Source organism: Symphalangus syndactylus, chromosome 23 (assembly GCF_028878055.3).
Source record: "Symphalangus syndactylus isolate Jambi chromosome 23, NHGRI_mSymSyn1-v2.1_pri, whole genome shotgun sequence".
Lineage (NCBI taxonomy): Eukaryota > Metazoa > Chordata > Mammalia > Primates > Hylobatidae > Symphalangus > Symphalangus syndactylus.
The window spans coordinates 65,950,533-65,964,165 of NC_072445.2; the positions used below are offsets into that span (position 1 = coordinate 65,950,533).

Consider the following 13,633-nt stretch of genomic DNA (forward strand, 5'->3'; position numbering starts at 1 on the left):
GAGTGATCCTCCTACCTTGGCCTCTCATGCAGCTGAGATGTACAGGCATGAACCACTGCGCCTGGTTAAGAATGCAAATAATTATCCTCCTATCTGTATGAATTGTCCAAATATCATCTAATGTGGTGATGAATGTACAGAGTGGATGGGGAAAAAAGGAATGAAATGTAAGAAAACTAGATCAGGCTTTACCAGTAACATTAGCAATGGCAGAAGTTCTCTGAGGGCAGAGCATGAATAATTATGAATCAGAAATATTTCCTCCAAAGTGAAAGAGAACAAGCCAAATCCACCAGAAAACTCATGAATGGACATTTCAGAGGAGCCAAACAACCTCCCTGGCAAAACAACTTGACTTTCATTCAACTGGTGGAAATATTTTAATTGCTAAAGGTTTTCTTTTTTTAATTATACTTTTTGAAAAACGTAAAGAGGTTATAATACATACACATGGTTCAAACACCTAAAAATATAAAAGATATTAAGGTGAAAGACCCCCACGGCCTGATCCTATTTACACAGGACCCCCCTGCGCTCTTAGCCACTGGGGCTGGATTCTCAGGGGCCCCCCCAGAGTATCTCCATGGATATACAAGAAAATATCAATACAGACTTCTCCATCACCCTGGCTTTTAAAAGCACAGATGGCAGTACACTAGACACAGTGTTTTGCTGTATCTTATACATTGTTGTCTGGCTTGTACATATATAAGATATATACATTGTTACATCTCATGGTTATTCCTTTGACAATATCTTAGAACGGCTCCTCTATCAGAACATAGCTTCCTGTTCTTTCCTAAGGCTGCGTGGCAGGCGAGGCCCATGGTAGGGACGCACTGTAATTCATTTTCCAGTCCACACTGGAATACGCACTACTATTCAGTGACTTGTCGATATGACCAACAACACAGTGACACATAATACTGACCTCTGTCATCCCAATGCTGTCAAATCTCTACAAGCTTCCAAAGGACTTGTAGCCTGGAGTAGTTCTAACTGGAGACCACTGGGTCAGAGGTTACCAGTCAGCCAAGGTGTTGCTGAGTCCTTCCAAGGAACTCAGGAAAGACTTTTTCTTTTAACCTCCATCCTCTTCCCTACCAGTTCCTTCTTCCATCTTTGTTTAAAAACGTTTGACAATCTCGTCTCCCCTCAGGAACCCTCTCTAATCTGTTCCTCCAGTCTCAGTCCCATCACAGCCTCACCTGCCTGCACTTGCTGTCTTCACCTCTCCTTCTGTCCATCATTCTTCAACCCATTCAACTGGGACCCAGAGTCCACATGGCCAGGAACCTTCTGAGTCTAGAGAAATGGATGCTGGAAGACTGTGAACCTGCGAGCCTGGGGGAGCGGAAGAGGGGCTTCCACAGGGCAGCCTGGAGTTGCTGAGGGAGGAGGCGAGGGAGAGATGCTTGCTCCTCCAGGGTGAGCGTCCAGGTGGAGATGTGCACAGCCCAAGGTGCACATCTAGATCAGGGGAGGGAAGTCAGGGTTGGAGAGAGGTACTTGGGGTTGGCGCCAGAAATGGCTGAACTGACAGGATGAGCTCCCAGGGGAAGACTGAGACAGAGAGTGAGCCTGCTGAAGCCAGCTGAGAAGTGCTGGGGAGGGGCGCAGGCAGAGCCAGGAGGCAGCAGAGAAGCAGGAAGGCAGTAACTGCTTTCCTCCAAGGAAGGAGAGCAGGCCACAGCAGTGAGGATGTGTCTGCAGGGGCAGGTGTTACAGAGGCGGAGGAGAATGCAGAAGAGGTGACATAGGGGAAATGAGAGCGTGGGCAATGCTTCACTATGGCGTGAAGAGTGGAGGCCAGACCACAGGACACAATGAAAGACAACTAAAAATCAATCAATCAAAACACACATGGGCACAGCAGTTGTGAGAAGTGCAGGTGAGAAGACATTGACACCTAGGTGACAGCCAACAGCAACGATTTCCCTGCCTCAAAAGAGAGCACACCAGCGACAATGCTGTGCAGAGGCAGGCAGAGGCTACGTGACACGGTGCTGGCATGTTGGGACAGGAGACAGATGTGGAGACTCCGGGCATTCTCAGAAGAAGGGGGTTCCTTCAGACTACACACGCCAGCAGCTGGTAATGCCAAATGAGAGTTCCTGGGTCTTCAGGAGCTCCTCAACCGGAGCTGGATTTTTCAATTGCTGTTCTATCCAAGCACAAAAAGCAGCATCCAGGCTACACAGGGAAGGCCTGGTGCCATGGCCCAAATGCCTGTGTCTCACCCCAATTCCCATGGGGAAATCCTCACCCACAAGGTGCTGGTCTGAGGAGGTGGGGCCTTTGGGGGGTGACTAGGTCACGGGGTGGGGCCCTCATGAATGGGATGAGTGCCCTTATAAATGAGGGCCGATACCCCCAGCCCTTCTGCCATGTGACGATGCAGCAAAAAGGTGCTATTTGTGAACCAGGAAGTGAGCCCTCAGCAGATCCTGAACCTGCTGGCACCCTGATCTTAGGGTTCTCTCCAGAATTATGAGGATAATTAACACAACAATTCTGTTGTGTATTTACAAGCCACCCAGTTGATGGTATTTTGTTATGGCAGCCCAAATGGCTAAGACACCTGCCTCCCACCAGGGCAAAGCTAGCTGGCTTCAGGTCCGCTCTCCCCACCTCTGAACTGCTCTTGCTTTCACTGTGTCTTTCCTTTCTCTACGTAAAAGTCACACATTCCTTAAACTCTCCCAGCAGTTTTCCTGGTGGCTTCCTTCCACTGAAGCAACATTTCTAGGCCATGGAGTCTGTGCAGCCTTTATATGTGAGTCTCAGAAAAAGCTTCAGCATTTTCTTTGAGGCGATAGTGCCTACGGAACTATCCGTGGTTCTGCTAATTTAAAAATGGATTCATTTTGGCTCATGTTGACCAAGACTACTGAACTTGGCCTTCAGCCTCTTGAGTTAAAACTGTGTTGGCTTCTCGTGCCAGTGAGGTCCCTGCTCATTTCAGACTCTGTGATCTTGCTGGAGCTTCAGCGACCACACCCCACCCCAATGTAATTCCTGGCACTCCCTGTTACTCATCTGAGTAGGGCATGTGACACTGAACTTTGCACTATTTAGGTAGAGAAGTATTCACAGCAGGATCGAGTCTTGGAGTCACAGGCTGCCAGCATTGACTAGGACTCTGATCATCACATAGGCCCCTCACTCAAGACAATCCAAGACAATCGAGCCACAGTGTTCTCACATCACCCAGGGTTCTCACGCCACCCAGGGTTGTGCCCATCTCAGGACCTTTGCACATGCTCTTCCCTCTGCCTAGAACGCCTGTGACCTGGAATTCAAATTGCCAGTTTCTTCTGCTCATCTGGACGGCAGCTCGAATTTCGGCGTCTCAGACAAGCCTTCTTGGACCTCCCATCCTAATGCTGGTCCCTCCCATCAGTACTTCATATCACCCTGGTTTGTTTTCTTCAAAGCACCCCTGAAAGTTATTTCTTTCTCATTGTATTTTTATTTATAGTATCATCTATGTACTCCACCAAGCTGTGTAACAGCAGGGTCCTCGCCTGTCTTATCCAATCATCCCCAGCGCACACAACACTCAGCACATGTTTACTCAGTAAACTCATGGAAATGGCCTTCAAGTCCCTTTAGTCCAGATCCCTCAATTTAAAGACGAGTAGCTAAGTGACTGGCCAAGCGTCACACAGCTCATTACCTCAACCCAAGCCAGGGATGGTAAGCTCTACACTTCAGAGCAGAATTAGCTGCTAATGACTAAACAAACGGTAAACACTGAGATTCAGAAAACCCGCCCCCCTCACCCCAAACTGTGGAAATTAGTGCAACTCCCCGGAACGATGACTCTCATGGAAACACAGGAGTACAAGTTGCCTCTGTGAACTGAGAGTTCCTTAAGGATTTGGATTCAGAGAGTACCAAGGTTTTCCTAGGATTTATTAACATTAAAATTCGACTAGGAAAGAAACCTATTTTAGTATCTCTTGCAATAATTGATTTTCTTTAACACGTTCAAGAGCAAAAAGGATACCCTCAAATATGTATGGCGAATCTGTTAAGGATACCCTCAAATATGTATGGCGAATCTGTTAAATATCACTGCTTCAAAAACTGCAAGTCTCTAACAATGACTTGTGACACCCACTTCCCACTTAAAGAGAACAGTGTCTGTACTTCTTCACCTGCCACTGATAACTAGGAAACTGAATAAAATACACATAGTAACTGTTAGCAGGCACTGGACCACAGGCTGTGCAGGGCAACGTTCCCAGAGTGAAAGGAGACAAACGTGGTGAGCCTAACAGTCCACCCGCCTTTCCACCGAAAGCAGCTGCCACACTGCAGGTGCAGGGAGGGGAAACCCAGACATAGCTGGCAAAAACGCTGTCTTAGAACAGATGACTTGGGGGAGGCCCAGGAGGCTGTAATTTGTGAGGCACGATATGGAAAAGGAGGGAGCTACACAGATAAAAAGTTCCAGAGAGCCTAGGGGATCCCTTTGAGTCTTGCTGAACCAATCTGAGCATGCACAGGCAGAAATTCCACAAGGCTGGGCAGGGAACAACTTTTGAGGAAAGAACAATTACCAGAGACCTATAAACTGAATAATCTGAAGTTTGCCTAGGGCCGGAAGTCCTCATCAGCCAGAGCAGAGATCTCATGAAACATACGAGGCATTCAGTAGAGAGACCCCAGATCAGGCACATATCAGCAGTGGAACTAATCTAGCTCTAGAATAAAGAATACTTAAAATTGCACTAATGAAGCTTCAAAATAAGTCGTGAAAGGATCAAACTGATATGCAACTAACAATTTCCTGCTAGAACACATCTAACACTTTAAAAAAGCATACAACAAAATCCAGCACCCCAAAATGTAAATCACAATGTTCATCAACCAACCAAAAATTACTTGACAAGCAAAGAAGTGGGAAAATAGGACCAGTGACTAAGATTAAACTAGTTAATAAAGACTAAAAATGAGAGATGATGGTATTATCAGAAAACAACATCTTCAAAACTGTTATAATCTCAATGTGCTCAAGGATTTAAAGAAAAACATGAACATAACGCAGAAATGAAAGATTAGGAATAAAAATTTCATTGAATATGTTGAACCAATTAGATACTAAAAAGATCAGAGAACTTGAAGGCACAGCAATAGACTATGTCCAAAATGCAGTATGACAGAAGAAACAGAAAAAACAATGAACCTGAGTGCCCTGTAGGACAATATTAAGCAGTCTAGCATATGTGTAATTTGAGTCTCAGAGAAGGGACGTGTATGTATATGTGTGTGTGTGTGTGTGTGTGTGTGTGTGTGTGTGTAAGTAAAATATCTGCAGAAATAATAGTGGAAAGTTTTCCATATTTGATAAAAACCAGAAGCTGACAGATTCAAGAAGCTTAAAAAATACTATGATAAATACACATAAACCCCAAACTAAGGCCTATTATAATCTGCTGATAACGTGAGAACAAAAAGATTACAGATAGAATAACAGATCAACTCAATACTTACATTCAGAAAGTATACAAGACAGAAGAAAATGGAATGGCACCTTTGAAGTGTATGAAGAAAAAAAAAAGCCAACCTATATACACAGCACAAATGCAGCATACATGTCCTTCAAAAACAGAGGAGAAACAAACAGATTTCTAGATAAAAGCTGAGAGAGTTTGTACCAGCAGGCCTGCACTGTAAGGAATGTTAAAAAATGTTCTTCAGGCAAAAGGAAAATAATACCAGACAGAAGCCTGAATACATACAAAGGAATAAAGAGTATCAGACCAGTAAATATATGGGTAAAAATGAACCTGAACCAACTGCATATTAAGTGTAATTAACTAAATGTAGACAGTAGTAACTGCTTGGCCTCATCACCGAAACGATGTCTCACCTGCTTTCATACCAACCTAACAAAAATGAATAAAAACCACTTTGTACATACTATACAAATATATCAAAGTATCTTCAAAAAATGACTATTCTTTGGAAAAATATAAATTCTCAAGACTGATCTTTGATGTAGCAGAAACAGAAAAAAAAAAAAAAACGAAAGACGAAAAATAAAATCATTAATGAATTACCTCTTAAAACGGTTTATAGGCTATGCAGGTTAAGGAACAGCTGTGTAGTAACAAATAGCCTCAGACCACAGAGAAAAGAAAGAAAATTCATCCAATCTGTTTTGCAAAGATAACTTAACCCTGACTAGACACAAATGCCACAGAGCAAAACCACGTACCAATTTTACCCATTACTCATGGAAGCACAATCTTATTTTACTAACGGTTGATGGTTTATGTCAAAGGGCATTTTAAGATGTTGTGAGATAGCTTAGTTCAAGGGCAAGAATTGCAAAAACATACTAAACAATAGCATTTCTAGATTCTGGGAACTATTTAGAAAATAAACATACATTAAAAAGAAAACATCCATAATCCTGAACTAAAATTAGGAATAAACAACTTAAAAAAAAACCAGAATAAACAAATAGAAAACATCAAGTTGTACTAAGAAACATAAAAAGGCACCCCCCCGCCAACACATACACACACAAAAGGTGGGGTGGGAATGCCACGATTCTGAAGAACACCAAATACTGTAAAGCTATTTCTCTTTCCCAATTTGAATTCTAGTAGACTTCCAATTAAAACCTCGGTGGTTAAGATTTAGCGGGAAGATAAGCTAAAATTTTTTTGAAAAGAATAAGGAGTGAAATATGCCTAACTAGTTGTATATTATAAATCTACAGGAAAAGCACAGTTCTAGCACAGGGGAAAATGATGAGCTAGAATCAGTCTAAGAATAGCTTCTATGATGAGGACACATGCATCACGAATCAATAAGCTGGTATAAAACATTCAATAAATAGCAAAAGTCTTGTTTAATAAAAAGCATAATAGAACACATAAAGTGTCTAGATGGAGAAGAACTTAAACATAGAAAGGACAGGAAAAAGGTTAAAAAATTCGAGTACATAAAAATTGAAAATTTCATATACGAAAAGCTAGTATTATCATTAAAGCACGAATAACTACAAAGCATAAAACAGACCTAAAAACGCACACACCAGGTTGGGCGTGGTGGCTCACACCTGGAATCAATCCCACCACTTTGGGAGGCCAAGGCAGGTGGATCACTTCAGGTCAGGAGTTTGAGACTAGCCTGGTCAACATGGTGAAACCCTGTTTCTACTAAAAATGCAAAAATTAGTCGGGTGTGGTGGCGCATGCCTGTAGTCCCAGCTACTTGGGAGGCTGAGGCAGCAGTGAGGTGAGATCACACCACTGCACTCCAGCTTGGGCAACAGAGTGAGACTCCGTCTCAAAAGACACACACATACACACACACAGACACACACATACACACACACACACACACAGTGAGCTGAGATCACACCACTACACTCCAGCTTGGGCGACAAAGTGAGACTCCACCTCAAAAGACGCACACATACACACACACACGCACACACACACATACACAATGTGTACAGTAAATTCGAACGATGGCATGAAAACACTAAAACATAAAAAATTGATCTGAGTTAAAAAAAAAAAAAAAAGACACATTCTTTCTACCTTCAGATTAGAAAACCTTAAAATATGGCAATTTAGGGCTAGTGAAGGGCACATGTACATAAATCGGTACATTCCTGGAAAGCAATTTTGTACGATATGGCAATCAACCCCTGCCCTTATAATTCTACCTTTAGAATTTTACTCCTAAAACAGAAAGTATATGAGGATATGTTTTTACACACAAAAGGTATTCAAAGAGCTTTACTTTTAAAATGGAAAAATTGCCAAAAGCCCTGAACTTCGTGCCTAGTAGTAAGGAAATAGTGAAATTATGGCACACGTGTACCTGACATATTATATAGCTATTATGCTTGTGAAGATTTTTAAAAATACGGGTCAATAAGTGCATCACAGCAGCTGCCATTTACATCACACCTTACACATGCTGAGCTCCTAAGCATAAAATCGGATTCAAATCCCCACAGTACACCTGAAAGGTGTGTGGTATCTGCAGATCTGATTCTCACGCTTGTGTCCTTCCACCGCCCATCCCCAAAGTCATACATGAAAAAAATAAAAATGAAAGCTAACAGAAGGGGTATGTGGACAGACAGATAGCAACAATGTTTCCATGTGAGTTTATTAGGAATGTAAATTATAGAAATGTTAATAATGGCTCTTTATTGGTGAGAGAGACAGAATAATTCTTATCTTCTTGCTATTTTGTGAATTTTCACAATACATTTGACATAATCAAGAAACCACTTGAAACTACACTGTAGCATCCAAAATCCAGACAAAAGTGTCCGGGATTATTATTCTTCACTAGGTAAAGATCAATTGGTATTTCTCCGATTATATTTTAGTTTAGAATTGTCTAATCAAGAGTTAGCAAGTTTTAATATGTTTTCAAGGCAGAAGGGTCTCAACTGCAAAAAGAGTTCAGAAACTGTATTTAACCATCTTGGATATTAATGACCACTGTTGTCTTTGGTCTGAAGTTAAAAAGCAAGGACTACAGCATCTATAGAATTAACAGCTTTCCCTTTATGGAGTTTAATATTTCAAAATATTGTTATTTACATATATTGAACATAATCCTATCTACCTATACAAAACCTTACAATTTTATTCAGATCATATAATCTGCAAATTTTCTTTAAGAACAATTTTTCATATGAACATGGAAGTAAATATAGGCTTTAAACATCAATACCTCTTTTCTTCATAATGTGTTAAATAAATCCTTTACAAATAATTGTAAAAGTGTCTTTGCTCTAACTCCTTCAATTCCAGTTCTCTATCCATAAGGGTCTCCGAGTTAAAGGCTAGTCTAATTCTAGTAGACTTCCAATAAAAAACTCAGTGGTTAGGATTTAGCAGGGAGACAGGCTAATAAATTTTTGAAAAGAATAATGAGTGAAATATACCTAACTAGTTGCATGTTATAAATCTACGTGAAGAGCATAGTTCTAGTACAGGGGAAAATGATGGGCTAGAATCAGTCTAAGAATAGCTTCTGCTGGGCATGGTGGCTCACGCCTGTAATCCCAGCACTTTGGGAGGCCGAGGTGGGCAGATCACGAGGGCAGGAGATCGAGACCATCCTGGCTAACACAGCGAAACCCCGTCTCTACTAAAAATACAAAAAAATTAGCTGGGCATGGTGGCGGGCACCTGTAGTCCCAGCTACTCGGGAGGCTGAGGCAGGAGAATGGTGTGAGTGAACCTGGCAGGCGGAGCTTGCAGTGAGCCGAGATTGTGCCACTGCACTCCAGCCTGGGCGACAGAGCAGAGACTCTGTCTCAAAAAAAAAAAAAAAGAAAAAAGAATAGCTCCTGTGATGAGGACAGACGCATCACAAATCTATATAGGCTGGTATAAACCATTCAATATATAGTTCACTAAATGTGCTCATTCTTAGCCATCTCTAAGAAAGACATTGATATACCATCAGGACCGCAATCATGTTTTGTTGTAAAAACAAGTGACACATTAGGAACAATCTGAGTATACTGCGAATTTCACACATTTATGCACAGTTGTCTGGAGAAAGTCAGTGCATGCACAACCGCACCCAGCTGAAACTGGCCAGGCAGGAACACACAAAACACACTCAAACAGCCGCCCACCCACATCGGGCATTACAACTTTCTGTATGATTTCAGACTGCAGTCCTTCTATTGCTTCACAGTAACCACATGCTGCAACCCTTCCAATGCCCACTTCTACAGGCAAATTTCTGCTGTCCTTTTTCAAGATAAAGTGTCGTATTTATTGTAGTACTTGCTTTTCTTAACTATTTGACACTTGAAATTGTGCTACTGTTTCTATTAGGTTAATGTCTCCATGACAAAGTTTTTGCGGGCTGTGCCTCTAATCTAATTTCCCCCATAAGCCCTGTAGCTTTTATTGCATGATTTTGCAGTGTGGCAATTTTTAGGAACACATATATCATATTACAGCAGAACTCACTGTAAGTTTTGTTTCCACTGCTCAGTATCAAAGTCATTTTTTGGTTGACTCAAGAAAAAATTTATTCACAGCCATGTTTTAGACCTGGCCCTAAAAATAAAACCATCCAACTTAATGATATGCTTCAAGATGTCATACAAACCAACCAGCAAGAACTCAATGGGGAGTGAGGATGGAAATGCTTACTACCAAACACCACATTCAGAGAATGCTTTAAACTCACTTTAAAAGCAAAAGAAAAACCTGAGAACGGAGGAGGTGTAAAAGGCATTTTAGTCCATGAAACATACAAATTACTCCTTGAAACTGCTAAATAACTTGAGAATGCTAGAAATATAAGGAAGAGCAGGTGAACGGCAAACCACGAAATGAGAACATTAAATACCAGAGACTCCACAGGCTTAGGGAGCATTCTGAAAATCAACAGAGAGAAGAACATAAGCTATGGTTCCTGCAATTAAAATGATTCTGTTTCATAGCTAACTTTTCACAGAGAATCAACCCCAAAAAATTAGGTGCCAAAAGCAATGAGGGGACTTTAAAGAGAAAAATAACTATTTTGAGATAAAAGTACCAATTAATGAGATAATGTATCTTTAAATCAACTCTAGATAATTATATTTTCCTAAAACTAAATAAGACTAGCCTGATTAAACCACCGAATTGTGAACCTAGAGACACACAATAATGTTGTATTAGAGGTGGCAAGTGCAATGTGTCGCATGACAGCAGGGGTTCTCACCCTGACTCTGCAATGGGATTTAGAAGCCCAGGGGACTTCTAAAAAATGCTCCTTGGAGAAAGGGGAACTCTTTCTTATCCACTGTTGGTAGGAATGTCAATTAGTACAGTCACTATGGAAAAGAGTATGCAGGTTTCTTCAAAAATAAATCTACCGTATGATCCGGCAATCACTTGACTAGATATTTATCCCAAGAAAATGAACTCAGCATGTCAAAGAGGCATCTGCACTCCCATGTTTACTGCAGCAGTATTCACAATAGCCAAGATATGAAACCAACCTAAGTGCCCATCAACAAATGAATGCATAAAGAAAATGTCGGTATATACACACAATGGAGTATTATTCAGCCTTAAAAAAAGAGTGAAATCCTGTCATTTGGGACAACATGGGTGAACCTGGAGGACATCACGCTAAGTGAAAGAAGCCAGGCACAGCAAGACAAATACTGCATGATCTCACTCATATGTGGAAGCTAAAAAGTTGACCTCACAGGGAGTAAAACAGTGGTTACCAAAGGCTGGGAAGTAGGGGGTTGGGGGAGAAGAGTCAAAGTCAGTTAACAGATATAAAATTAAAGCTAGACCGGAAGAATAAGTTCTGAGTGCTGTATGGCATTGCAGGGTGACTAAAATTAGCAACAATTTATTGTATATTTTCAAATACAGCAGATTTTAAATGTTACCAAAATAAAGAAATGATAAATGTCTGAAGTGATGGATTTGGTCATTACATGTTGCACATATATATCAAATTATATTGTACATAATAACTAATATGTACATAAGTGTTGAGTAAAAATAGTAAAAACATAAAAGGGGGAAAAAGCTCCCTGGGCCACACTTGCAGGCGCCCGAGGACTCTGGGTGGAGCTCAGGCCCCGTGCGTGTGATCAGACACTCCCCGAGGCTGGGGACCCGCCCCAGGTTGGTGTGTTTGGTGTCCAGTGCTGATGTTGCGTATTCGAGGCCCAAAACAGGATATTCAGGGTAACCCAAAGGAAATGGTTTGGGTCAGAAAACTGAGATTACAGCAGTAGTAACAATTCCCATAAATCAGAGGAAGGGCTGTTCAAGTCCAGGTAATTAGCACAGATAAATAACAATGATAAAAGGGGAGGCAGGCAGCTCAGGATCTGGACACTAGTAGGGAGCTCTGAAGCACGCACCGGTGGTCACCACCAGGATTATGCCGGGCTCCTCGTTAAAGCTGCACCCAAGGAAACACGCTCACCAGTTCACAGTGAAATGGTCTCCAATGTAGACACACTGTAACTGCTGGTTCTTGTATTGCTTGTATTTATACTGTTTTAAACAATATCATTCAGGAAGATAAAAAGTTCACATATTAATCATCTGTCCTCAGGATTCATTGCCCATGCATTGATAACTCTTTCCAACTGTGTTTTATTCTTCACCAAAAGCAAGAGGGGGAAATCCCAGTGAACAATCATACTGGCTTTTCAGAACAAGGTGGTCACAGGAGGTCAGAGACACAGACACCGTGGCAACGGGTCGGCAACCAGCATCTGTGGACCCATCACTGCTGGCCGGGCAGTACCAGGTGTCTCACCCAACCCCCACGCCATAATCCCCTGAAGATGAAAACTTCAGGTCCAGAATGCCTAACCACCTCGCCTGCCCAGGGTCACTGAGCAGGTGAGAGGTGCCAAGCTCATACCAAATTCAGGCCTATGAGGCTGCACAAATGCAGCCTCCATCATCCCCAGCTGCCTGCTGCCACAGAGGCAGTAACGGTACCTACATGAAAAATGAACTAGCAAAAGAAAAGTGGTGGAAAAATGAGTGATTACTGCCAAGAAATCTCTCCACGGAGGTTAGGAATATTCCCAGGGAATGCTGGTGAAGACTTTATGGAGTTGGGATTCTAACAGACTCCGAAGTGCTTTGCATGCAGTTGGTGCTCAGTTAAGTATTTTTTGAATGTAATTGGTTAAAAAAAAAAAAAGAATATGGCATGTCAAGGTACTATGCCATTAGCATAGAAACGGAGGTGGCCGGATACACTACATATTCAGGGGATGATGAAGGTTTACCATGAAAAGCCAGGATGGAAATGAACAGACTGCAGCTAGCCTTTGAAGGGTTAAATGCCAAGTTAAAAAAGCATATGACACAAAGCTGAAGGCACTGGAAAGGGCACAAGGAAGTCTACAGCTCACCCACCTGCGAGGAGTAACAAAAAGCTGAGCCTAGGAAGTAGGGGCTGAGAAAGATCTTCCAGGGCTCAGAAAATGTGTTCCGAGCCAGCTTAAGGGGAAAAAATAAAACATAAAAAAATCAAGAGCTGTTGTAACTCCCAAATATGTCTTCTTGTTTATTAAATGTTAAGGGCTTCAAACTAGAGTCCTCTTGTTACTTCTGGCATCAACCTAGGGGAAGGGCAAGTGGACTGGTTTTCACAAATGGGCAGAAGGCCGGTGCTGGGCCACCATGCGGTGAGCCTCAGTTACTTGGGCAGAAAGAGAAAACAAGGCTTAGTCACTAGCACTCCGCGTCCTGCGGAGGGAAAATGCGGGAAGTGACACACTAGGCACCTATGCTGGTGCTTCCTGCCCTGTGCTTAAAACACACCCATCTCTGTCCTATTTCTCTATCTACCCACCTACCCTGAAGCTGAAACTGACCTTCTCTTCTTGCCATGCCTACAGCTGGGTTGAGACTACCATTTTCCAGAGGAATGGCTCAGGGATGTAGAGTGCTGGTGCAGTTACTAAGAAGACACACACACACACACACACACAAATTTAAAACTGAACAAATTCAGCTTGGTGCGGTGGCTGACGCCTGTAATCCCAGCACTTTAGAAGGCTGAGATGGGTGGATCACTTGAGGTCAGGAGTCTGAGACCAGTCTGGCCAACATGGTGAAACCTCATCTCTACTAAA

General features: G+C 42.1%; 1 protein-coding gene across 3 annotated transcripts in view; it reads right to left on the reverse strand.

Annotated features, from left to right (window-relative positions):
- The window catches only part of CDYL (chromodomain Y like), a 229,441-nt gene that overhangs the window by 20,264 nt on the left and 195,544 nt on the right, over nt 1-13,633 (reverse strand). The gene's annotated exons all lie outside the window — the stretch shown is intronic.